The sequence below is a fragment of the Giraffa tippelskirchi genome, chromosome 8 (assembly GCF_054371585.1).
Source record: "Giraffa tippelskirchi isolate mGirTip1 chromosome 8, T2T-mGirTip1v1.2.pri, whole genome shotgun sequence".
NCBI lineage: Eukaryota > Metazoa > Chordata > Mammalia > Artiodactyla > Giraffidae > Giraffa > Giraffa tippelskirchi.
In genome coordinates this window covers 111,787,621-111,814,000 of record NC_137282.1, presented here as the reverse complement: position 1 = coordinate 111,814,000, position 26,380 = coordinate 111,787,621, and the positions used below count along the sequence as shown (strand labels likewise).

General features: G+C 44.5%; 1 pseudogene; it reads right to left on the bottom strand.

Annotated features, from left to right (window-relative positions):
- Window positions 1-3,524: 3,524 nt before the first annotated feature.
- On the bottom strand, window positions 3,525-4,472 carry LOC145518998 (ribose-phosphate pyrophosphokinase 1-like; annotated as a pseudogene).
- Between the last annotated feature and the right edge of the window lie 21,908 nt (window positions 4,473-26,380).

Sequence of the window (26,380 nt, the reverse complement as noted above, 5' to 3'; positions counted from 1 at the left end):
AGAACAGGGACACTCTGTCAGACTGATTCAGATTTCCTTCCTCCTCTGGCACTAACTAGCTGTGAGATACTAATCTTCACTGATCTTCAGTTTTCTCTAAAGTGAATGGGAATGAGTAATAATACCTAGTAAATGCTATTATGACAAGAATTAGATTCAAAAGAATGAAATTTTGCAAGAACAGAGTAACCCCAAAGTTCCTAGACTTACTCTGTTCACAGTGTCCGAGCATCTAGGTACTTTTTTCACAGTGCCCTAATGAAAGGAAGCACCTAATAGTTCCATTTATTAATTAAGCAGTTAGTTCCAACTACAAATTTAATAAGTATCTATGTCCTAACAATTTAACATTCATTTAAAAATAGTACACATAAATCAAAAGAAAACTAATATTTTTGGATTTATTCTTAAAGAGTCAAACTTACTTCCAAAGGAATATGCTTGAGTACCACATGCATTCGCGCTCTGCCTCCTTAGTCGTTTCTGACTCTTTTGACCCCATGGACTGGAGCCCGCCAGACTCCTCTGTCCATGGGAGTCTCCAGGCAAGAATACTGGAGTGGGTTGCCATGGCCTCCTCCAGGGGATCTTCTCAATCCCGGGTTCAAACCCGGGTCTCCTGCATTGCAGGTGGATTCTCTACCCACTGAGCCACCTGGGAAGCACTTGGGTACCACACACCTTCTCAGACCTTGAAAAGTGCATGAAACACCACCACCCTCATATCCTATTCCACAATGATTTTCATGCTGCCCTTGTCTTTTATTACAGTAATTGCTGAAAGTCAAAGTTATGACATTGTCAAAAGGGATACAGCACAGTCTAAGGTTGCAACTGGGAACTACCTTGAGCTATTAGTTTGCAGGGTACCCTACAGATATCAAGTATCAATGTCTTTCCTTTGAAATTTAAAGTAGGGTACAGCATCGTTTGTCTGTTGCACCACTCTAGGGAGCTGGAGCTCACAAATAAGAACCTTGCCAAGAAAGACTCTTCCTTTCCCTTGTTTCTAGCAACTACCAACTCCTGGAGGCAACATCGGATTCATCCTGTGTCCCCAGCATCCAGAACTAGCTGCAGCAAAGACTAGGTGTTCTGCTTGATATGAAATGAAGACCTTCTCGGTGTCCATATTCAGCGACCCTCCTTCTCACGTCTCACTCCCCTCCCCAGACCAAGTCAACACTTTCCCAGGAAAAACCGATCCAACTCTTGGCACGTGGCTAAGTCACTAGCTGACTGTCTGACTCCCCAGATTTGACTCCATAAACAGCAGCTGTGAGGTGGCTTCCTTGTTCATTTCACCTATCTTAACTCTAGGTTCTACCTGGTATTATACAGTGTTAGATTTAGCTGGGCTCCGATTACTAGGACTTTCAAGTACAGCAGTGTTCCTCATGGTGGGATCCTCAAACGACTTGCATCAGATTCATTCACACTGGGGTGTTGTTCAAAAGAGAGGTCATGGGCACAAGCTCACAACAACTGACTCTTTTCTTTACATTTCTTTAAAGAATCTCCCCAGGTCATTGCTAGAATTGCCCCACTACTCTTACACCTACTGACATTCATTTGGAGAGTTAATATCGAATGATTGTTGTACAAAAATCAGATACCACTCAACACAGCCCTAAGGGCCCAATATCTTCTGAAAACATGCTTGCAGGATGGTGATTTCTGAAAGCAGAACCTCCTGCTTAGATCATCTGGGGGTTGATGGCTCTTCCCCAAACACTCTTGTTATTGCCAAGAGACTTTTGGGAACAGATTAATGAGCACTCTTTCAACTGGCTCCAAAGGATCTTGGTTGAGAACTCCCTGGACAGAGACCCCACTTCATCTCCCAAGTCTCCAAGATCTCCCAAGTGCTCGTTTATGGTTTATTGAACTCGTCTCGATTCCTGAGTCTATAGTCACTTTGTCTCTTTAAACCTCTTCTTGTAAAGTGACTCTAGAAGCCTACACATAATTACAAACTGTTCTTTGTGATCTCTAGGAACTTCACATCATTATCAATGGTGTGAAGTGTTTTGAAAGGCTTGCAGAGGTAATTCCCTGGTGGTCCAGTGGTTAAGACTCCATGCTCTCACTGCTGAAGACCCAGGTTCAATCCCTGGTCAGGGAACTAAGATTCCACAAGTTGCGTGTTGTGGCCAGAGAAAGAAAGGCTTGCAGAGAAGTTATTTGATGACTCTTCTTCCTTGTGAGGGAGGGGGATTTTGGTGAACCCTCAAGAGAGTTGTGATGGCTTATGCTTCAGCCCTATCCTAGCATCCTAACTGCCTTTACCCACCCCCAAGAGAACTAGATATTCTTTCTGAATTGCCACACTCAAGACTCCAGAGAACACCACACCAACTTCACTCCATCTTGGTCTGCTCCCATAGTACTCTGGGCTGATTATGCAAATTAACTATTAGTGAAAAAAGTTACCAGATTTACATAAAACACTAAAACAATTTTTTAATATTTTAGAGGTTTTCTTAAAAAAAAATCAGACGAGTTAATGACTCTCAAAGTATTAGACCTTTTTTTCTTCACAATCAGACAGATAACTTGATTAGTTTCTTCTATAAGACAGTAACATCAAATTTTTTAAACAGAAATCTCAGATCATTTGAGAGGCCAAATAGATCCAAGGGAGGAAGATGATAATTAGACAGTCAAATCATCAAAAGGCACCGCAGCACCACCTAAAACCTACCTCCATGGTGGTAGTAAGCCAAGGAAGATTAAGCTATAGTGAAATAATTTCATGTTAATGTTCCAGATTATAGAGCAGGAACTGAGTTTGCTTTCCAGAAGACTATGGCACGGGGGTCACTTGGGACCAAGTAGATATTTGGCCAGGAAAAGAAGGTCAGAGCAAATAGAAAGGAATAGGGACAAAAGAGAATTCGAGTGACAGAATCCAAGCAAAGGGGGATGGATCAGGCTTTTTTGTCCGAAGAACTATTTGCTGTATGGTGGGTCGTTTCCCCTCAGGCTCCAGGACTGCTCCAGCCTTACAGGGATTCAGCAGCCAGAGTTGGGTTCAGGCTGCCCCAGGCTCTTGCTGTAATTTAGTACAGGCTTTACAGAAGTTGTCCCATGTTGGGGTGTGGGGGCTGAAGCATTCACATACAAACTAGTCTGAGCTTCCCCAAACACATTTACAACAAGCTTTTCAAAGTCTCACATCTTGTAGCAGCTGAGCTGTAGTTAAAGCTGCAAAGCTCATAGGATCAAAGAAGCCAGGAAGAGACAAAGCAAGTAAGAAATCCTAGAAGTTAATCTCAATCTAGCTTTCTCCAATGTATCGGGTTGGCCAAAGAGTTCACTCAAGTTTTCCCATAAGATGTTATGAAATAACCCAAACAAAATTTTTGGCCAACCCAATAGGAGAAACGCTCATTTAACTGATATGGGATGTAGAAAGCTTCGCTGAAACAAGCTGGGCCTTCTGCTGGATTTTTCATCAAATACCAAAGGAAAACAAGGGACAGGGTTCACTTTATTTTTTTTTTAAATCCTCAGAAGTTATTCTATTGTAAAGGGATATAGCTGAACAGATAGGAGAGAGATTCCGCATTGTGAATTCTCCTGATGGCTTCTGCAAGGATGATGGAGATAGGGATCGCCTGTATTTTGAAGCAATGCTTCATCTTATCTTCCCGAGGTATGGTATTGGGGACTACTACTGCTTCAAAGCGCGCATTGTTAATGTGAGAAATGGCTGGACCAGAAAAGATTCCATGAGTCAGCATAGCATAAACACAACTCCAGGGGAGAGAAGTTTGTCAGCTGTGTGGCAGATTGTACCACAAGTGTCAGCCATGTCATCCACCGGGAGAGCCACCCAGTCCTTCACATCGCCCACCAGCACCAGGCAGCCCACTTTGTTGGCCCTCCTCCATTCTCTGTGAATCAAGGCAAAGTCCACATTCAACCAGTCTGAGATGAAAGTCACTCTCTTAGCTCCTCCAGCATCAGGTGAGACAGCCATGGAGTTCCTCCACTCAGGCATCTTCTCCCTTTCCCACTCGAGGACAGCTGACTCTGCAGATAAATTTTCCACTGGAATATCAAAAATTTGAGAAGCGTGCAGGTCCCTGGTGATAATATGACCCTTGTCTACTACAGAGATCATTTTGCCACAAGCTTGGCTAAGATTGGAGCCCAGCTCTTATCCTTCTTATTCTTCCGGACATAAGTGGGAGGCACAGGCTGACTGCAGTAACCCAACTGGCTGAAGCAATCTTTGCAGGCATTACTCATAATCAAAAGTTCCATTCAATTAACTTGATTTCACCACAGCCACTCTGAACAATGTAGACATCCTTTCCACACACTCTTTCACCGATTTCCACACAGGTCTCGTTGCTGAATTTCATAGTCACCGCCTTGCCCAGCTCCAGGCCCAGGGGGTCAGCAGTCTTCTGGGATAGGTCCTGGTGGGAAGTGCTGAAGATTTTGATATTCGGCATCTTGGCCAACTGCCCGAGGCCCTCTTTGCTTAGTAATCACTCCTGCTGCCGAGACCTGAATCAAGTTGGCCCAGAGACTCAGTACTAGGCACTTTAAGTTGCTACTCTGTCATCTTCCATTTCCGGCCTGTGGGCAACTCTAAACTGCCCCAGTATTAGACAAACTAAGACTGTCCGAGCTACTTCCTAAACGCCTCTCAGAAACATTCCCTCTTCTGGACTCTCAAAATCTCTTCCTTAGTTCAAGTCTCACCATTTCCCATCAGCATCATGATGACATCCCCTCACCCAATTGGCTGTCTGGGTCTTACTCCGCTCTGCTGAAATTATCTTTCTTAAAAGTAAATATGATCACATTACTTTCCCTAAAATCTCCATCAATTTCCCAACTATCTCCTAGGAACATTCCAAGAGCACTGCACCACGCTCAGGGTTCTCCTGGCCAGGCCCAGTCTCCTCGGTCCTCTTGTCTTACTCCTGCCTTCTTGCCATGAAAACTCATCACACTCCTCTCTGTGCCATCCACCTGCCCAGTTCCCCCAGCCTCCAGGCCCAGGCACAGCCTGTACCTTCCTCCCGGGGCTCCTCATCCCTCCCATCCTGCCCCCTCCCCCAGTGATACCTGAAAACCTTCCAGATGAGCCCATCCCCCAAGTCCTTCTCAACTCCCACTGGCCCTTTGGTAAGACTCACATGTGGCTATACCCTCTTGGAAAGGCAACTTGCAAAATTAACCATGCACCTATACTTAGAGTCTAATTCTGGAAATTGGTCTGTCTTACCTATGCATGCCTCACACAAGAGCTCAAAGATATTCATTGAATTATTCGCTATAGCAGCAAAAAACAAAATATAAATAAATAAAAAGAAGGGATAACCATTCTGTCAATAGGCAGCTGATTATGTATAAGCAATTAATGATAACAATAAAGGAGATCAATACTTCCTGGTATAACATGGTCTTCAAGCTATATACTTCAGTAAAACAGTATAATATGCTGTGGAGATGTTTATCATGTGACACCTGTACTGATATTTGCAGGTAGACCTTACCAACGACTTCCCTGGTGGCCCAGCTGGTACAGAATCAGCCTGCAATGTGGGAGACATGTGTTCGACCCCTGGGTTGGGAAGATCCCCTGGAGAAGGAAACAGCTACCCACTCCAGACCCTACAAAAGGTGGGACCTCTGAGAGGGAAACTCAGGGATTGGAAAGAAGACTTAACTTTTACTCTAAACTATTTTGGAACTGTTTCTGTTTTTTTCTGTTCGCATGTTTTTCTTATATAAAAAATAATAATAATGCACAAGTGACATCTGATAAACCTTGTACAGGCATCAGCTTCTCTGAGAAGCATGCCTTACTGCCCCAGGGTAGAATGAATCACTTCTCAGTCTGAACCTTATACATCCATCTATCTAAGTACTTTATCCCAACCAAGACTAACATCTGGACTCTTTCCCTCCAAACCCAGGACCTCCCAAGAATTCTGTGTCTGCTTCATTCCTGTACTTGCAGCAGCCAACCTGGGCCAAGGCCTGGCATTTAGAGCTTGCCATTGGAGTGATCTGAGTTCTTAAGCTCTTACTGGGTGGGGGAAGAAATGACAGAAAACCTGTTTCCTGCACTCTGGTTGCTGGCAGCCTTGACCCAGAGGAAAATACAGATAATTCAAATCCTAGATATGGGAAACAGAAGGTATTGCTATAGGCCAAACATCAAAATAATAATAGAGATACCAGAGCAGACTGAGAGCAGTGAGTTGGGACAAGAACCCTCCGTGCATTATTGACCCTTTAGAGGGTCAAGAGTGAACACAGGGGCTTCTGGAGACCACGGCTCAGTGGTTAAATCTGAAAGCAACAATAGTGATGAAGCCTAGAGTAATTAATGCTGGTCACGTGCCAGCAATACTAAGAATGTACTTACCCATCTTGCTTAATCCCCAGAATTACCCTAATAAAGTTATTATCCTCACTTTGCAATTGAGGGAACTGCTGAGAGGTTATAGAATGAAGAGATGATCAGAAATGATAAGCAGCCGAGCTGGGCAAGGAAGACAGGTCTGGTTTGCTCGAGTGTCCACTCTCAACCACTTCTAACACAGAAAGACATGTGCCCAAGAAAACAGCAGCTTTGCAACAGCCTTCTGAGTCATCTTTCCCTGTTGCTCCCACTGGACAGATAAGAACACTGAATTCCACAAGGAGAGAGTGACTCGGCCAGGTGATATGGCAATGGTGACCCATCACTCCACAGCAGATTCGACAGGACAGAGGGAGTATAAAATCCACTCATGAGTTCCCATTGCACTTACAGTGAAATCAGACCTCAGAATTGAAAGCAACATAATTCGTTGTTCTTGTATTAAAAAATACTAAGTTTGGTTAGACATTTCCTGTCCACATTTAAGCAATACTGAGCATCAGCAAAGATAACTTAGCTATGTGCTCTAAAAAAAGACTTGCTGATGGAAGAGAAATTTGTGAACCAACTGAAATAACTTGGTAGGAAGACGAACAACAAGACTCACTGTAAGACCCTTTTTCCAGTGTGTTCACCAATTCAAGGCATAAACAAGTCCACACTGTAAACTCTGCTTAATCCCGACTAATTCTTTGCCTGGTAAAATCAGCCTTAAAACCATCAAACCCAGGCCCTAAAACTCTATAAATAGCCTGCCCAAACCTCCACCTTCTGGGATGTCACTAAAACTCTTGTTAAGGTTTTGCTCTCATTTATTGCAGCAGGTCTAGTAAACTTAGCTTTGCTTGATCAACGTGCTTTCTGTTTTATTTGAGGATTCCGTGGTGCTTTTTCCAGGGAATGTAAAGTCGTATGCCTTCTAACCTCTAGTTGGCTTCTCTCTCCATTGCTCTTTGAACTTCAGCCACAGAGGTCTTTGGTCACTTCTTTGGTCCTACCATGCTTTCTCTGACCACAGGAAATTTGCATTGACCACTCCTTTTGTCTTAAATATTCCCATCCACCTTCTTTACCTGGTTAGCTCCTAAACTTCTTTCAGATCACATCACTTGTCATTTCTCCAGGAAAGCCCTCCCTCCCCATCTCTGTGAATAAGGTAGACCTCCTTGTTATTTTTTCCCTACAGCCCCTTACCTTTGCTTTTTAGCACTTACCTTTGGTGCCATTGTACCTTTAGGTTTTGGTTATTCGATTACTCTGTCTAAATTACCCTCTAGAATGTAAGGTCTCTGTGGGTAGGCACTGTGTCTGTTTTGATCACCCACCAAGTCCCTTGCACTTTAGCTTGAATAGGTGATCAGCAGAATTCTTGGATAAATGGATGTTGCTTTTAATCAAACCTCATGGTTGTGCATATGTATAAATGACACTGTGTGTGTGTGTGTGTGACATGTGTGCAGCATAAAGTTAGATCAGGAGACATACAGGAATCCCAGGACGTGGGAATAGTGACACAATTAGCAGCAGGGAGAAGGGGTAAGTTTAGAGGATACCTTAGTGTCTGGGTTTGGCATGGAACCTATCTGCACTGAGATTAGTTCAGTTCAGTTCAGTCACTCAGTCATGTCTGACTCTGTGACCCCATGGACTGCAGCATGCCAGGCCTCCCTGTCCATCACCAACTCCCAGAGTTTACTCAAACTCATGTCCATTGAATCAGTGATGCCATCTAACCATCTCATCTTCTGTCATCCCCTTCTCCTCTCATCTTCAATCTTTCCCAGCATCGGGGTCTTTTGAAGTGAGTCAGTTCTTCGCATCAGATGGCCAAAGTATTGGCGTTTCAATCTCAGCATCAGTCCTTCCAATGAATATTCAGGACTGATTTACTTTAGGATGGACTGGTTGGATCTCCTTGCAGTCCAAGGGACTCTCAAGAGTCTTCTCCAACACCACAGTTCAAAAGCATCAATACTTTGGTGCTCAGCTTTTTTACAGTCCAACTCTCACATCCATACATGACTACTGGAAAAACCATAGCCTTGACAAGACAGACCTTTGTTGGCACAGTAATGTCTCTGCTTTCTAATATGCTATTTAGGTTGGTCATAACTTTTCTTCCAAGGAGTAAGCATCTTTTTATTTCATGGCTGCAATCACCATCTGCAGTGATTTTGGAGCCACACAAAATAAAATCTGTCACTGTTTCCATTGTTTCCCCATCTATTTGCCAAGAATTGATGGGACCAGATGCCATTATTTGGTTTTCTGAGTGTTGAGTTTTAAGCCAAATTTTTCACTCTCCTCTTTCACTTTCATCAAGAGGCTCTTTAGTTCTTCTTCGCTTTCTGCCATAAGGGTGGTGTCATCTGTTCATCTGAGGTTATTGATATTTCTCCCAGCAGTCTTGATTCCAGCTTGTGCTTCAAGCCCAGCATTTCTCATGATGTACTCTGCATATAAGTTCAATAAGTAGGATGACAATATATCACCTTGACATGCTCCTTTCCCTATCTGGAACCAGTCTTTTGTTCCATGACCAGTTCTAACTGTTGCTTCCTGACCTGCATACAGATTTCTCAGGAGGCAGGTCAGATGGTCTGGTATTCCCATCTCTTGAAGAATTTTCCACAGTTTGTAGTGATCCACACAGTTAAAGTCTTTGGCATAGTCAATAAAGCAGAAGTAGATGTTTTTCTGGTACTCTCTTGCTTTTTTGATGATCTAACAGATGTTGACAATTTTATTTCTGGGCCCTCTGTCTTTTCTAAATCCAACTTGACAAACTAGATGTCCATTGGCAGACAAATGGATAAGAAAGCTATGGTACATATACACAATGGAATATTACTCAGCTATTAAAAAGAATGCATTTGAATCAGTTCTAATGAGGAGGATGAAACTGGAGCCTATTATACAGAGTGAAGAAAGTCAGAAAAGAAAAAAGCAAAATACAGCATATTAATGCATATATATGGAATTTAGATGGTACTGATGACCCTATATACGAGACAGCAAAAGAGACAGATGTAAAGAACAAACTTTTGGACTCTGTGGGAGAAGGTGAGGGTGGGATGATTTGAGAGAATAGCACTGAAACATGTATATTATCATATGTGAAATAGATCGCCAGTTCAGGTTTGATGCAGGGTGCTCAGGGCTGGTGCACTGGGATGACCCTGAGGGATGGGATGGGGAGGGAAGTGGGAGGGGTGTTCAGGATGCTGAACACATGTACACTCATGGCTGATTCATGTCAATGTATGGCAAAAACCACCACAATATTGTAAAGTAATTAGCCTCCAATTAAAATAATTATTTTTTAAAAAAAATACATAATAAATAACCAATATATTAAAATAATAATAATAAATCCAGCTTGAACATCTGAAAGTTCACAGTTTACATACTGTTGAAGCTCGGCTTGGAGGATTTTGAGCATTACTTTGTTAGCATGTGAGATGAGTGCAATTGTGCTGTAGTTTGAACATTCTTTGGCATTGCCTTTCTTTGGGATTGGAATGAAAACTGACCTTTTCCAGTCCTGTGGCCACTGCTGAGTTTTCTAAATTTGCTCGCATATTGAGTGCAGCACTTTCACAGCATCATCTTTTAGGATTTGAAATAGCTCAACTGGAGTTCCATCACCTCCACTAGCTTTGTTCATAGTGATGCTTCCTAAGGCCCACTTGACTCCGCATTCCAGAATGTCTGGCTCTAGGTGAGTGATCACACCATCGTGATTATCTCGGTCCTGAAGATCTTTTTTGTATAGTTCTTCTGTGTATTCTTGCCACCTCTCCTTAATATCTTCTGCTTTTGTTAGGTCCATACCATTTCTGTCCTTTATTGTGCTCATCTTTGCATGAAAATTTCCCTTGGTATCTCTAATTTTCTTGAAGAAATCTCTAGTCCTTCCCATTCTATTGTTTTCCTCTATTTCTTTGCATTGCTCACTGAAGAAGGCTTTCTTATCTCTCCTTGCTAATCTTTGGAACTTTGCATTCAAATGGGTATATCTTTCCTTTCTTCCTTTGCTTTTCACTTCTGTTCTTTTCCCAGCTATTTGCAAGGCCTCCTCAGACAACCATTTTGCCTTTTTACTTTTGTTTTTCTTGGGGATGGTCTTGATCCCTGCCTCCTGTACAATGTCACAAACCTTCGTCCATAGTTCTTCATGCACTCTGTCCATCAGATCTAATCCCTTGAATCTATTTGCCACTTCCACTGTATAATCGTAAGGGATTTGATTTAGGTCATACCTGAATGGTCTAGTGGTTTTCCCTACTTTCTTCAATTTAAATCTGAATTTGGCAATAAGGAGTTCATGATCTGAGCCACAGTCAGCTCCCAGTCTTGTTTTTGCTGACTGTAGAGAGCTTCTCCGTCTTTGGCTGCAGAGAACATAGTCAATCTGATTTCGATGTTGACCATCTGGTGATGTCCACATGTAGAGTCTTCTCTTGGGTTGTTGGAAGAGGGTGTTTGCTATGACCAGTGCATTCTCTCGGCAAAACTCTGTTAGCCTTTGCCCTGCTTCATTCTGTACTGCAAAGCCAAATTTGTCTGTTACTCCAGGTATTTCTTGACTTCCTACTTTTGCATTCCAGTCCCCTATAATGAAAAGGACATCTTTTTTGGGTGTTAGTTCTAGAATGTCTTGTAGATCTTCATAGAACCATTCAACTTCAGCTTCTTCAGCATTACTGGTTGGGGCATAGACTTGGATTACTGTGATATTGAATGGTATGCCTTGGAAACGAACAGAGATCATTCTGTCATTTTTGAGATTGCATCCAAGTGTTGCACTTCGGACTCCACATCTAATTCAGTTCCTCTGACCAACCACCTAATGAGAGCTGAGTAGGTTTCAGGAGAACCTCAAGATGCTTACCTTCAACTCAGGCTAAGTTGGAAAGTTACCAGCTTCCCAGAACATTGCTCACCTATCCAGAGTCCAGGGATGGGCAGACTGATAACTCCTGGCCTTATGTTGAAGCATATAAGGACTTTTGTTTGGTTAATTGGTTGATTGTTTTAAGACTTTACTTTCTAGAGAAGTTTTAGTTTCATAGAAAAACTGAGAGGCAAGTACAGAGAAGTCTCACATACCTCCTGCACAATCCCCCCTGTTATCAACATCCCCCATCAGGGCAACATATTTGTTTAAATCAATGAACCTACATGGATATGTTGTTATCATCCAAAGTTCAGAGTTTAACTTAGGGTTCACTCTTGCTGTTGTACAGTTTATGGGCTTTGACAAATGTACAATGACATGTATCCATCATTATATTTTCATACAGAGTAGTTTCACTGCCCCAAATTTCTCTGTGCTTCACTATTCATCCCTCTTTCCATCCTCTAAACCCCTGGCAATCCCTGATCTTTTTTACTACCTCCATAGTTTTGCCTTTTCCAGAATGTTGCATAGCTGGAACCCTATAGTATGTAGCTTTTTTCAGATTGGCTGGTTTTTTTGTTTTTTGTTATTTTGCTTAGTAATTTGCATCCAGGGATCCTCCAGACCTTTTCATAGGTTGATAGCTCATTGTTTTTAGTGCTGAATAATATTCTTTTGTCTGGATATGCCACAGTTTATTTCCCTACTCACCTAACTCAGGGATATCTCAGTTGCTTTCAGAGGCACATAGGTTTTAACTACATGTCTAACTGGCTTCTTGGCTGAAAACCTTTCTCTTATCCTTTAAGCTGGAAACACTAAAACTAATTCATTGTAACACACAGATTGACTTGAAGGAATGAAAGAAGGTGCTCCATGTAGAAGAATGACCAATAAAGATGAAGTAGAATTGATACTTCTAGAATGGGCCTTTCCTGGGCCCATTTTTAATTTAATAATAATTTTTAACTTAATAATTACGTTTGCATTTCACTTCAAAAGCTCACTAAGAATTTAGGGAGGGATGCTTATCTTGAAATTACTCTGGCAACTGGCAGCAGAACAGTTTGCAGGCAATTTAAGACTGTATATTTGCATGATGCTCACAGGGAAAAAATAAGGTATTGTTGGTTGACACACTTCCTTGGAGAAGGCTGTTAGAACTCAGTCCTTTCCAAGCACTTCTCAGGGGACTTTGGACCCCAAAGATGAGTCACACTCGGCCATGTGCCTGCCCACTGGATTTGTAACTAGGTTCCCCTTTAAAAAAATACTCACTGACAACCTAGAGAGGTGGGAAAGGGTGGGAGGTGGGAGGGAGGTTAAAGAGAGAGGGGACACATGTGTACCTGTGACTGACTCATACTGACGCATGGCAGAGGCCAACACAACATTGTGAAGCAATTTTCCTTCAGTTAAAAATAAATAAGTTTGGGAGGGCAGGGGGGAAATATGCACACTGTCCATACGCTTGTGTAGTTCTCAGTGTTCCCTGTAAGGAAACATCCCTCTGTGCTTCAGAGGAATAAGCAGTTCTTCACCAAAAGATAAGAGCACCAATTGGGCAGAACATTTTCTAACTTTGGGCCTATTAATAGCAGTGGTAGCAGCAGCAACTGTAATAAAAGCCAATGTGAGGATGTATGAGCAGGCGTTCTGCTGAGCCCTTTTACTTGCATTGTGTTGAAGTCCTTACAATGACCCTAGAAGATGAAAACAAGTATTATCCATGTTTTCAGAAGAGAAAACAAAGCTCTGTGAATTGAAGTGACCTGTCTGAAGTCCCCTACTGTGTGTGGAGAAGCTGGATTTTAAAGCTGGGTCTATTTGCTGATGGGCTTCCCTGGTGGCTCAGTGGTAAAGAATCCGCCCACCAACGCAGGAGTTTGATCCCTGATCCAGGAAGATCCCACACACTTTGGAGCAACTCAGCCTATTGGCCACAACTACTGAGCCTGTGCTCTAGAGCCCGAGGACCACAACTACTGAGCCCACATGCAGCAATGACTGAAACTTGGTGCCCTTGAGCCTGTGCTCCGCAGCAAAAGAAGCCACTGCAATAAGAAGCCTGTGCAATGTAATGACGAGTAGCCCTTGCTTGCTGCAACTAGAGAAAAGCCCATGCAACAACAAGGACCCAGCACAGCCGAAATAAATAAATAAATAAATAAAATTATTTTTTTAAAAACTCACCTCCCAATGCAGGAAATGTAAGAAACCTGGCTGGGTTTGATCGCTGAGTCAGGAAGATCCCCTGGAGAAGGACATGGCAACCCACTCCAACATTCTTGCCTGTAGACTCCAATGGACAGAGCAATCTGGCGGGCTGTAGTCCACAGGGTCGCAGAGTTGGACATGATTGAAGTGACTTAGCATGCACAGCACAGATTTGCTGATATGTAACCTTGAAGATATTTGTCTCCATTGATTGAAACATGTGTGCAGCAGATACTGCCAGTGTCCCACCCAAATGCACCCGGTGCTTCAGAACTGCCTCAGAGGTTCATCCCACACACACCCTCCCTCTCCTCCATGGGCCTGTGTCTGCCCATGGCCAGGGCTTACAGCTCTGTCCCCTTTCCCTTGAGCATGATAACCTCCATGGTGTAATTCACACTACAGTCTTCTTCATCCGACCCAACTAGACCTTTCTGGAAATCACATCTTTGCTGATCTTTCCCTGCCCAGCTCATTTCCCTTGCTCCTGCCCAGGTTTCAGGAGAAATCACATCCTCAGTCCATCACCTGCACAAGGAGCCCCCTCTCCAGCTCTGCGTCTAAGGCACCGGCCTAAGACAAAGGTTCTCAGTGAAGGGCGAAGGTGAGTTTGCTTCTCGGGAAAAACCTCTTCTCTCTGCCCCAACTGGGGCTCAGAAGTCGTAGGGGCCCTATGGATGGTGACAAGGTGAGTTTATAGGGTGCAGTCCAGTGGGGTCATCACCAAGGGTGGAGGCAGGCTCCAGGCTCATATCTCAGTTCTTGGAATAAAGAGAGGTTGTTTTCACCCATGGCACTCGCCTCACAGAGATGGGATAAACATGACAAGGATGAACACTGCCCCATAGAACTCACTGGGTAAATGGAAGGTGCATTCAGGGATTTTAGTGAAGGAAAGAGTGCTTCCTTCCTCTTCCCTTCCTATCTTAATCTGAAGTATTGAGCAGAATCATTAAAACATTACCCCTAAGTTGGACAAAATAACATGATATTAACAGATGCTAACTGACCTCTTTTGCCTCCACACCTAAAGTTGGGCTGATGGGCTCCAATCAGGGAAAGTCTGAAATCAGACTTTGGACTACGGCCCATAATCTATTGCCCAACTACAAAATGCCTCAGGAGGTGGGGTATTTCTGAGATTGATCTGGAAGATCCCAGGTTCTGGGTCTGGGAGCCTTTGGGATCCTAATGACGAGTCTATGAACGTGCTCATCCAGCCAACCCATCTTTCAGTTCAGTTCAGTCACTCAGTCGTGTCTGACTCTGTGACCTCATGGACTGCAGCGCACCAGGCTTCCCTGTCCATCACCAACTCCTGGAGCTTGCTCAGACTCATGTCCATCAAGTCGTTGATGCCATCCAACCATCTTATCCTCTGTCATCCCCTTCTCCTCCTGCCTTCAATGAGTCAGTTCTTCACATCAGGAGGCCAAAGTATTGGAGTTTCAGCTTCAGCATCCTTTCAATGAATATTTAAGACTGATTTCCTTTAGGATGGACTGGTTGGATCTCCTTGCAGTCCAAAGGACTCTCAAGAGTCTTCTCCAACACCACAGTTCAAATGCATCAATTCTTCTTTACTATCACTGAAATTCCAAACCACCCTTAGAACCATCTCTTCTTCCCCATCCTCAGCCTCAGCGTGCAAATGCATTTAAGCTCGATTCAATGCCACGTCTCAGTTATGGGTAAAGTGTGATTCCTTCATGAACTCAATTAACGGATACTTAGTCCAGGTCTACTCTGTGCCAGTCTCTAGATTCTGGGGATACAGGGTGAGCAAAATGGAACCCACAGCCCACAGGCAAGTGAGGGAGTTCACATTTGAGCTGCATGAAGGTGTTGTTCTTCCATCTGTACACACGGTTCCCTCCACCTCCCCTTGTTTTTGGCTGAACTATACTCACTCCTCAAGCATGTGCTCATTTATCACTGCTTCCTCCTCAAAGTCGCTTCTGACCTTTCCCTCACCAAGTGGTAACCCTTCGCTTAATGTCCAGAGTCCCTTGTTCTTCCCTTTTCATAGCCTTTATTGCATGCAGGGTGTTACGGTGATGTGTTTATAGATAGTGAGCTCCTTGAGGGCAGAGATCATGCCCTTCATTCATCTACTTGTTCTTCCCTCTCTTCATTCTTTGAGGAGCCAGGCATGTGCTAGATGCTACGGTTTGCAGTGGTTCTTTGCAGACTAGCTCCCATCCTGTCCTCACAGCCCTCGTTCCATGGGGGACGGCAGGCAAAAGTAACACATCTTCAAATCCCCAAACTCTAGCAGAGGCCCTGATGACAAGTGGTTCCTTGTTAAGTCCATAAAGTGAATGAATGAGAAGGTCAGGAATTTCTTTTCTCTCAGGAGAGGACTATGGGGGAGGGGGCTAAATTTATGTTAATAGAGAATGAAATGAACACAAGCAGAAATCTGACAATTGTCTGACCAAATCCAAAGTTCCCTGAAGGAGTGATGCCTCTTTAGTTTGGGCTACATAGACTAGGGGTCTGAAACTCAGTCACTTACAGGGCCCCAGAAAGTCAAATGCACATGAAACTTGTTTCAGGTACAAGATCACGGTCCTATACTGCCCATTTTCGGAGGCTGTGCTCACCAGGAGAGTGGATCCCAGTTGACATGAAACTCCCTTTCTCAGCTATGTTATTTCTTTTCCTATAGAAATGTGGGCCGTGTCTCTTCCAATTTCTTAACAGAAGCCAAAAATCTGCAAAAATTTTCCAAATCTTTGGCTCCAATCCAATCTCCAGACTTTCACTACACAGCTGTTTTAAAGAGCCAGACCAAAATAGTCTGTAGACAATCACTTGCAACTTTGAGTACTAATTCACCTCCAAATCAAAATCCCACTTAACGAGACTTCTTTGTAGTTAATGCTTCTTGCCTGAATTAACTCAGAGGGAAAAAGGAAAAAAACTAACAGAAAAAAAAAAAAAAAACAACCCCAAAACAGGAGGAACTGGACAAGGCTGAGAAACTGAGTTCTTTTGAACAGGATGTTCTTGGCAAGACATCCCCACCCCCACCTTATAAAAGCACCGGGTTTGAGGTACGGGGCTGAGGTTTAGAGGGAGGATCAGGCCTGGCATCAATGATCTCCCCAGATGGCCAACTCAAAGCCATTAGAGCAAGGGAGGTCCTTATGTTTTTGCTACAGGTCGTTTCAATGAAGAGGAGCCTGCCAGGGTGCAACCGGAGAGCTTCCTGGTCAGAGGGCTGGACAGTATTAATTTACACAGGCCCACAAACAGGCCAGGCACTCTCCATCCTATTGGGTTACATGCAAAGCACAAATAAACTTCCTGGGCTGCCTAATAGAGGAAATTGGGAAGGAAGGAACAATCTATCAATTATCAATAGGCAGCTAGCAGGAACTCGACAAATTAAGCAGTTAACACTGGTAATAGAGATGAAAAGAAAACTATAGGATTAAAAAAATTTCCTCCACGATGCAACAGATGAAAGAAATAGGCTGCTTTGCTTGCAACCACAATAATGCTCCAGATCAAGTGAAAGAGAAGAGGAGCAGAGGAGAGAAGAGTGCCGTGGGTATTTTGCCTGGCTGCAAGCATCTGTGTATACCACCTGGGGAAATGGCCTTCCATCTGAGAAGCTGCCACAAGCAGGAAAGCATGGTGTAGCATTTTCCAGACCGAAAGGGTGGGGTGAAGGCAATGGCAATCCACTCCAGTACTCTTGCCTGGAAAATCCCATGGACGGAGGAGCCTGGTAGGCTGCAGTCCATGGGGTCATGACTGAGCGACTTCACTTTCACTTAAGGGTGGGGTGATAGTGGATGATTTTAGGTGGGATGGATTCAGTGACTCGGGAACACCAAATGAAAACATGGTCCTTTCTCAAGTCTATCTCAGTCTGGTGGTACTACTGCCCTTGACCACCTTCTTGACCCTGCAGATGTTGCTCATTGACAAGAGGACACAAGTTCACAGCCTTCCGCAGGCAGCTGGAGCCAGCTAGAAGGTCAGACTTTTGTATCATCTTTGTGGGCTTCCCAGGTGGCTCAGATGGTAAGGAATCTGCCTGCAATGCAGGAGACCCAGGCTCAACCCGTGGGTCAGGAAGATCCCCTGGAGAAGGGAATGGCTACCCACTCCAGTATTCTTGCCAGGAGAATTACATGGGTAGATGAACCTGGCAGGTTCATGGGGTTGCAAAAAGTTGGACATGACTAAGTGACCAACTTACCAATAACACAACTTGGTTTGTGTTATTTATTTTTCTAATTATCTTGTTCATATCCCAACTGTCACTGCATGCCCATTGAGTAGCCATCTGCAGGCTTTTGGAATAGATATAGGTGCCTTTTTAAAAGTGAAGTGATTTTGAAAATTATAGTCAGGAAATCATAAAACCTAGTTACAGGGAGGGAGAAGGAAATAGCAACCCACTCCAGTGTTCTTGCCTGGAGAATCCTGTGGACAGAGGAGCTGCTGTGTGCAGAGGGCTGCTGTCCATAGGGTCGCACAGAGTCGGACACGACTGAAGCGACTTAGCATGCATGCATGCATTGGAGAAGGAAATGGCAACCCACTCCAGTATTCTTGCCTGGAGACTCCCAGGGACAGAGGAGCCTGGTGGGCTGCTGTCTATGGGGTTGCACAGAGTCAGACACGACTGAAGTGACTTAGCAGCAGCAGTTATAGGGAGAGGATCATGAGATGCTGAGTCCCCTACCAACTCATGCAGCTCTTAGAAATGGCTTTGTATTTTCCACTGGGTCTATCATTATATGAAGGACTGACATTACTCATTTCCAAGGACCAACCAGAAGGACCAGATATGAATTAAATGCATTATTTCATGAAGCTTTTCCAATTCCTTTGTGAGATACATGATACTCTGGGGGGCCCGTTTTAGAAATGAGGAAACCAAAGCACAGAAAAGCTAACTAATTTGCCCAAGGATACGCAGACATGAAAATGTCGAACCTAAACTGTTCCCTGGGCCTGAGTGACCCGGAACACAAGAGGCAGGATAACCTGGCTGTCTTTTGAGTCAGCCAATATGTTCATCAATCTCAAGGATCTTCTGAAGATTCAATGAGAGAAGGCCCAGGGCTCAGCGCCTTGCTCTGCGGCATGTGTTCAATCAGTTCCCTCCTCCCTTTACACTGAACAGGGCTAGAGGAGACTTTAAAGGTCATGGTTTCAACTTCTGCCTTTTACTGAGGTTCCTAGATAGGGCTAAGGGACTTCCCAGGGTCTTGCAGCAAGTTGCAGTGAAGTTGGCATCTTGGGTTCAGTTCCTGGCTCCAACCAGATGCTCTCCACCATTCCTCCAGGACAGGACCAGCCCCACTAGCCTTCTTGGTGGTATCTGGCTACATGTCCCCAGGTTAACAGACTACTCTCAGTGCTTCAGAAGACACAAGTCTGACCCTAGTCCCCTCTGACCTTATCATTCAACAGCTATTCATGGAGCACCTGCCATCTAGGTGCTGAGATTCACAGACCAAGACCCCTCTATCATGGATTTCTGATCTAGAAGTGAAGGCAGATATTAATCAAAAGACTACCCAAAGGAATATATAGTTAGAACTATTTCATGTACTGTGAAGGAGTAGCTCACAGAGCTGATAGAGTATATGCCTCTTTCATCCATTTGACAGACTACCCATTCTTACCTCACTGTCTTCCTTTTCAACCAGTCTCCACGTGACTACTGGATTAATCTAACTAAATCCCAATTCTGATGTCACTCCCAGCTTTCAAAGCCTCAGTGGTTCCCCACTGCCCAGAGAGTGAACAGAAACGTTAATGCCTCAGCCTGGCAATCAAATCTTCCTTGAAAAGCCTCCGAACCAGCCTTCCACCTAACCTCATTCACAGAGACAAGAGCCAGGATTTCCTGCCACACTACCATTATCTTTAATGATCTGTGATATCCATGATGCCTTCTTCATGGAAACCTCAACACACCATCCCCCAAAGCCTATTTATAAAGGCCTCCTCCCCCTCCACGTGGCTTTCTCTTTACCCCTCATCGCTTCCATCAGCCACCTGCAGCGCTTTGCTTCATCTTTGTCTGAGAACCCATCTGCTCCTGTGCATCACAGTTATGTAGGGGCCCTTCTTACGTTTCCAACTTGAGTACCAAGTGCCTTAGAGTGGGACAGAGATAGCAATGTTTTATTCGTTTTTTTGTGTTGTTCATTGTATTAATAATACAATCTGTGTTCAATAAGCATGACTCGAATTCAATTAATGCTGAAGGGTAGCCTAGAGATATGGGTTATACTCAAACATCAAAATACGAATTGATTATCCGTTGTTTGAGTATAACTCATATCGCTAGCCTGCCCTTTAGTAACAACTGAACTCAGTTTGTGCCTACAGAACCAAGGCTGGAGACTAAGAACAGAGAGTGAGTGAGACATGGCCACTGTGCTTGAAGAGACGAAGCCTGCAGGTAGAGGCAAACCCCCGAGCACATAGTAACTGCCAGGGTGATAAGTGCGGCTGAGGAATAGTAGTAACAGCAGCCTGTACTCACGAACTGCTTTCTGCGTGCTAGGGCTGAGCTGGGCTCTTCACAGGCATAGCATCACTCAACCCTCAGAGCAATCCCACGAATTCAGTTCTTCCTATTTCTATTTTATAGATAAGGGAGCTATGTGCTGACTTGCATAAAGTCCTAGTTGGGGATTGCATCCAGTGGAATATTACTGAAGCCCCCCAGCAAGCAGGGAGTCCAGCGCTGGAGCTTGACACCCGGAAGCCATCAGAGACCGGGTGCCTCCTGCCCTTCTGCTCAGCCACTCTCAGTGTGACCTGTACCCTCCAGTTTGTCACCTTGTGGTTGTGAGATGCTGGATCCACATCTGGTCTAGCATCTACAGCCTAAACGGGGGGTAGAGGAAGGGCAGAAAGTGAAAGTCACAGGCCAGTTAGTCTGCCCCCTTTTCAAGAGTTTCTAGATAGCCCAATCGTAAACTCCATCCACATGCCATTGGCTAGAGTTGGGTCATTTGAGTATTCTTAACTGCAAGAGAGGCAGGAAATGCAGTTATATAAATGGACTCATTGCCAGGCCAAATAAAACTAGAATTCCTTAAATAAGAAACAAAGGAGAGAAGGGACATTGGGTCAGCAGTGAGCCCATCTGCTAGCCTACTTTCAAGTCTGAATGTGAACTAGTGGTGAACTAGTGAACGTTTAACTGGTTGGAGGTATAGATGAGGGGACAGGAGAGCTCTGATGTGTAGCATTTGCCAATGTCTAGGGTGTAAATCCTTTCATAATGGGTCACGTCAAGCTACAATAATGACTGCACACAGTTCACAGATTTCCTGAAGATTTAGCAATCAGCTCTCATGAGCTGGTGCCAGCCAACTCCAGAACATCATGGACTTGAATTTGCCCAACTCCAGGTAAGCACTCTGTACCCACGCTTCCCTAGAGTTACACAGAGAAGGGACATAAAGTGTGTGCCCCAGCAACCATGCAATTCTCAAAATTTGGAAATCTGCTGAGGAAGAGAATTCCTCACAAGCTCGGATGTACTAAGTGGTTAAGCAGCAAGAGATAGTGAGAGCCGCCCCTTTCCAGGCAGCTAAGTGACACTGAGACCCGCAGCCTCTGGGAGCATGGCAGGGGGTGGGGTGGGGGAAGCGGTGAACAAATGTCACACCAAAGCAAAACTGGGTACTCTTAAGGAAATGTTGGCTCTCAGGGCCTCCAGAGACTCCAGGCAGAAGGCTTGATTAAGAAAACTGGTGCCTGAAACTGAGAGAAAAGAAAGAGTTTTTTTACTAATCTTCTTTCCTACCCGTATGACCTAGTGGCTCAGATGGTCAAAAATCTGCCTGCAATGTGGGAGACCTGGGTTTGATCCTTGGGTTGGGAAGATTCCCCTGGAGGAGGGCGTGGCAACCCACTTCAGTATTCTTGCCTGGAGAATCCCCATGGACAGAGGAGCCTGGCAGGCTACAGTCCATGGGGTCACAAATAGTTGGACATGACTGAGCGGCTAAGCACACACACACCTGTATGCCAGTGGTTCTCAACTTGGGGTGGGGCTGGGTGGATCATCCTGCTCCCCAAGGTCATTTGTCAATGTCTGGAGACATTTTTGGTTGTCCCAACTGGAGGAAGAAGGTGGCGTGGCTGGCACCCAGTGGGTAGAAGCCAGGTGTGCCACTAAACATCCTACAATGTAAACATAGCACCCATCACCTGCCAAGGAAGAGCTATCTGACCCCAAATGTCAGGTTGAGAGATTAGCCAACATTGTTGTCTATTTGATGATGGCTATACCATCTTGCCTCTTTGAGTTCTGTGAGCCACAGAAAAGACTTATTTTCTTACTTTCTTTCTTCTTCTTTTTTTTCTTTTGGTACTGATGGGAAGGAAGGCCTTGAGTGGGAAGGATGCTGTTTATTATTCAACTCTCGCTTCCCCAGCAGGGAAAACCCTGTTTATACAAAACATCAAAGGTCGCTGCCACAGATATCAATTCCATATTGCATGAGCCTTTGCCAAATCAAATTAGCTTATTTTCCTTGATATTAAGTTTGACAAGCAAAGAGACTGTGAAAACCAGAATTCCAACTGGGTGTGCCTCTGTAATTTGGTACATTTTCGTAGCAAGGCAATTCCAACAGTAGCCTTATTCTTCAAGTCAGGATTATATTACTGTCTGTATTTATCTTGTCTGGAAATTTACTTCATTGTATCCTCCATTCCTGCTAATATTCAGATTCTTCAGGAACGGGACAGAGGCACTCAACACTGTTTGAACTGGCAGACATGTCCATGGTGGTCAGCCAGGTGATGCCCAGGAAGAGAGGGACCCCAGCTTTGCGTGAAACCCACTATTAAGACGATTTGGTGTGAGGCAGTGGTTTATCAGCATCTGTCTCAGTCAAAAGAAAAAACAAGAAAGAAAATATCCCCAAGCCAGTTATTCTTAATGGTTTTGAGTTCCGGAAAGCTTTGAAAATCTGATGAAAGCTGTGATCTTCCTTCTGCAGACATGTGCTCACATCCCCATATTTGGCACAGAATCTTGAATGTTGACTGGGTTTCTGACACTCCACGGAGGAGCCCCCTGCCCGGTTTAAGGACCTGTGCTATAGGCCAATGCGTGTCGTAAGAAAAGAGACTGAATGTGACACCAGACAGACACAGTCATGTCCTGGCCCTTCCTTGGCATGACTTTACATCCATAAACTTAACCTCACTTCCTGGAGTCTGAGTTCCCTTTACTGTCAAATGGGCACTAACATCTCCTTGGCCAGGTGGCCCCATCCATGAGAACAAGATCACTCCAAGACCAGGTGGAGACTAGACCAGATGCAGAAGGAGATGGAGGCAGGCAGGCTATTGACTGATTGAACTGATGTTTATGAGGCAGAAGGTGTGCTGGGACTCTGAGGTGAAGGGGACTAAGCTCCTGCTCTCCAGGATCTCCAAGACCATTCCACATTCACAGGAGAGAGCGGGGGAGGCTTCAGCACCGGCTGGACCCACAGAAATGAATTCAGGAATTTAATTTTCCTACCACACAGAAGGCCTGACCTCAGGATTATGCATTTTTAATACAAGCCCAGAATAAGACAGCTTCTAAGGCTAGTAATGGCACCCAGAATCTCTATCACAGTGTTGAACCTCAGATTTAATTGTCCATCAGTCATTGTTTGGTGCCTGTGATTTAAGGTGCTCTTGTTATCCGTGCTTCCCTGTTGGAGCTTTCCTATCCATCGCTCCATCCCCAAGCACCCAGGATGAGACCTGACAACCAGAAGGTGCTCACTTAACATCCACTACAAAGAACAAATGAATGGACTCCCCGATAGGAGGCACCTACTTAACTGATGAAGTAAAAGGGAAGGGAAAGCTGAGAACACAAGTGGACACTGCGTTGGTCAGGAGCCTTAGGGATGAGAGCTGAGCAAGAATTAACAAGGTAGAGAGAGAAGACAGAGGAAACAGTCCGTGGGAAGGTCAGGTGACAGGCAGGAGACTGGCAAATTTAAGGAACTGAGAAGGTCATCATGGCTGGTGACTGGAGGGACAGACTGTGCAGGAACCTCCTAGAGGTCCATTATTCTAAACCAGCGAATACATATCCTCCCTTTGATGGTGAGAACTGGTTTAATGATGGTCACAAACACAGTCAAAGGAGGTGAGAGGAGACATTGGCCTTGAACTTCCAGGATATGAGGTCCTCTCTTCTATGGGAACTGCTAGAAGAATCTCTCCTTTTTCTCTTCGATAGTTTGGTGTGTAACTCCCCTCCTGCATTAAGAGTTGTAGCTGTCAAGAGCCTGCAACTGCTGGAAGCTACCATGTGGGACTTACAGATGAAGCTAATATCTTGAAAAACAGAGGAAAGAAATGAAGCTAAACTGAGCCTTGATGATACTCTGTGAACACCTGGACCAAGCTTCACCTGATGAAAACTACTTCTGGACCTTTCACCTTCCTGAACCAATAATCCCTCTTTGTTTTTAAAGCCATTTTTGAATGGGATTTGGACACAGAAGTACATAATGGAATCAGGCAGTTGAACCAGTAATCTAATTTTGCTGATTCTGCGGAACAATTTTAAAAAACTTGTCGAAAGACGGGCATCTGGGAGTAGAAGCTATGTGGAAACTGTAATCTGAAAGCATGAAATTTCATATTTTACCAAAGTATTATGATGGGCCATCAGACCAAAACTTCACACCACGGTACAACTGAGTTCACAGTGAGTGGTCTGAAATGCTTACGGATACAGTTGCAAAGATTCAGGATTCAGTTTCCATTTGGAGGAGAGCCTAGAATTTTTGGATGTTTCCCCAAGGATTCAAGCTGGTGGATCTGAAAAGCCAGCAGGGGGAATCTCCTGAGAGGAGCTTTCACAGCTCTCCAGGATACTTCCTCCCCGAGGATAAGAAGGCACTTTTCTTCTGGGCCTTCGGCACTTCCATGGTGGAAAGTTGGCTGGGAATCAGAAGGGATGAGTAATGAGGAAAAGTTTGCAGGCTTCAAAGAGCAGCATTGGGTTTGGGCTGGGCTTAAACAATCAGGGGAGGGCCTGGTGGGTGGGTTCACGTTTGCTGAAGCTCGTTCATTCCTCCCTGGTGTCAGGCACACTTAACCATCTCTTTCTTTTGAACTAAAGTCAGAAGATAAAGGGCTAGTGGCAAGCCTGCTGGGTTTGAAGCCTGAGTCGCAGCTGGCAGAATCTACCCTGAAGAATCAGCGTAGCCTCTGTTCTGTCTGGATATCTCAAGCTTTGCGGTACTTTCTCCTGAGCAACTTGCTCAGAGATTTTTCCAGAAGGGAAATGAAGTGGGATCTTGATGCAGGGGAGAAGAGTAGAAATAGAAGCATAGTAACAACATTTGATTCACCTGTATTGATCAAATGATTTGTTAGAGTTTGACATTTATAGCCATAGTTTTTGAGCTCATCCATGAGTTTGACAGTTCCCTAATCTCTCTGAATGTCCATTTCTTCTTTGGTTCAAAGAAGACCATGCCACCCATTCTGATAAGTCTTTCTAACAACGACATAAAATAGCATTTAGAAGTTGCCCAGCACAATCCAACAGGTTAATGAGCTCAATAAATATTGGCTGTAATTGGCAAATTCCAACATGAGAATGCTGCAAAAAGAGCTAACTTTCAGCCAGTGTCATGAAAGGTCATGTTGCCACGAAAAGGATAAATAAAAATCTAACTAAGTAAAAGAGAACTGCTTCCCAGTGCTTGTTTGCATGAAAACACAATGATATACTTTCAGTTTTGCAGTAGAGGGGTCATGGAGTTCAGCCCACGCGTCGGCATGTGAACTTGCGGTTTCTGCCCAATGAATCAGTCCATGATGGGAAAATTAACCTGTTCGAGCAGAGTGATGTCAATGTCACTCTGAAGAAGGTGCTGGTACAATGTACAGTCACTACAAACGACTGACGTCGGGAGACTAAATAATGTTGTCTAGGGGGCTTGCTGACATGCTGTTCACATTTAAAACCCTGATGTTAATCTAAAACATTCTGGTTTGACATTGGGGTTGGGGGGAGGGCAGGAGGTGGGGGACTCTTATGTTCCCATTGATAACAAGTAAGCAGGGACTAAATGTCTCCCATGCTTGACTCTTGGGGCGTCTGTTTAGGGGTGAGTCATTCTGCCAACTGTGTTGCAGCTGTGTGACTCGGACAAAGCCAACCCAGGGTCCCTCCTGTCCAAGTTGGTCCAGTTTGCTTATGAGCACTGGCCCATCCGCCAGTCTCAGAATCAGTGGACCAGAAAGCTGTCTGGACGTGGATTGTTCTTTCTTTCACTTCTAATGGGAAACTTCCTTTCCCAGAGGGGATCTCTCCAGCAACTTCTGCTTAGTTCTCATTGCAGAGTTGTCTGAGCCAGAGAAGCAAGTGCAACTTGCAAACAGCCAAAGCCAGCCAGGCTTCTCAGTATCCCTCGAGCAGCACTAGATTGACTTTAGTGGTTTGGAGGAAATTCACATTTTTCCAAACCAGCTCCTCCATCTCCATAACAGCCAGGGTATCTGGGAAAATTGCCTGTCTTTTTGCAGGAACCATTAAGTTAAGAGATAAGTTAAAAATAATAGCAAGGGGTCAGAAATTTTCTCGGTCTGAGCCAAGAAGAGAAAGAGTGAGAGGTGAGTGACCACAATCTTAGGGGGACCTGGGCAGGTAGGCTGCAGTGGACCAGTGGGACTGTTCCTATCCCAGAAGGGGAGATTTGGTGCAAAGAGCCATGGAAACCCCTTATGGACTTCTCAGCAGAAGCAACTTGGAATGCTGGAAAGAGTCTGCATGCTCCTGGCATGGGATCCCTAAATAAGGTCTGAAATGGGAAGAGGAGATTAGAGAAGAGAAGGAA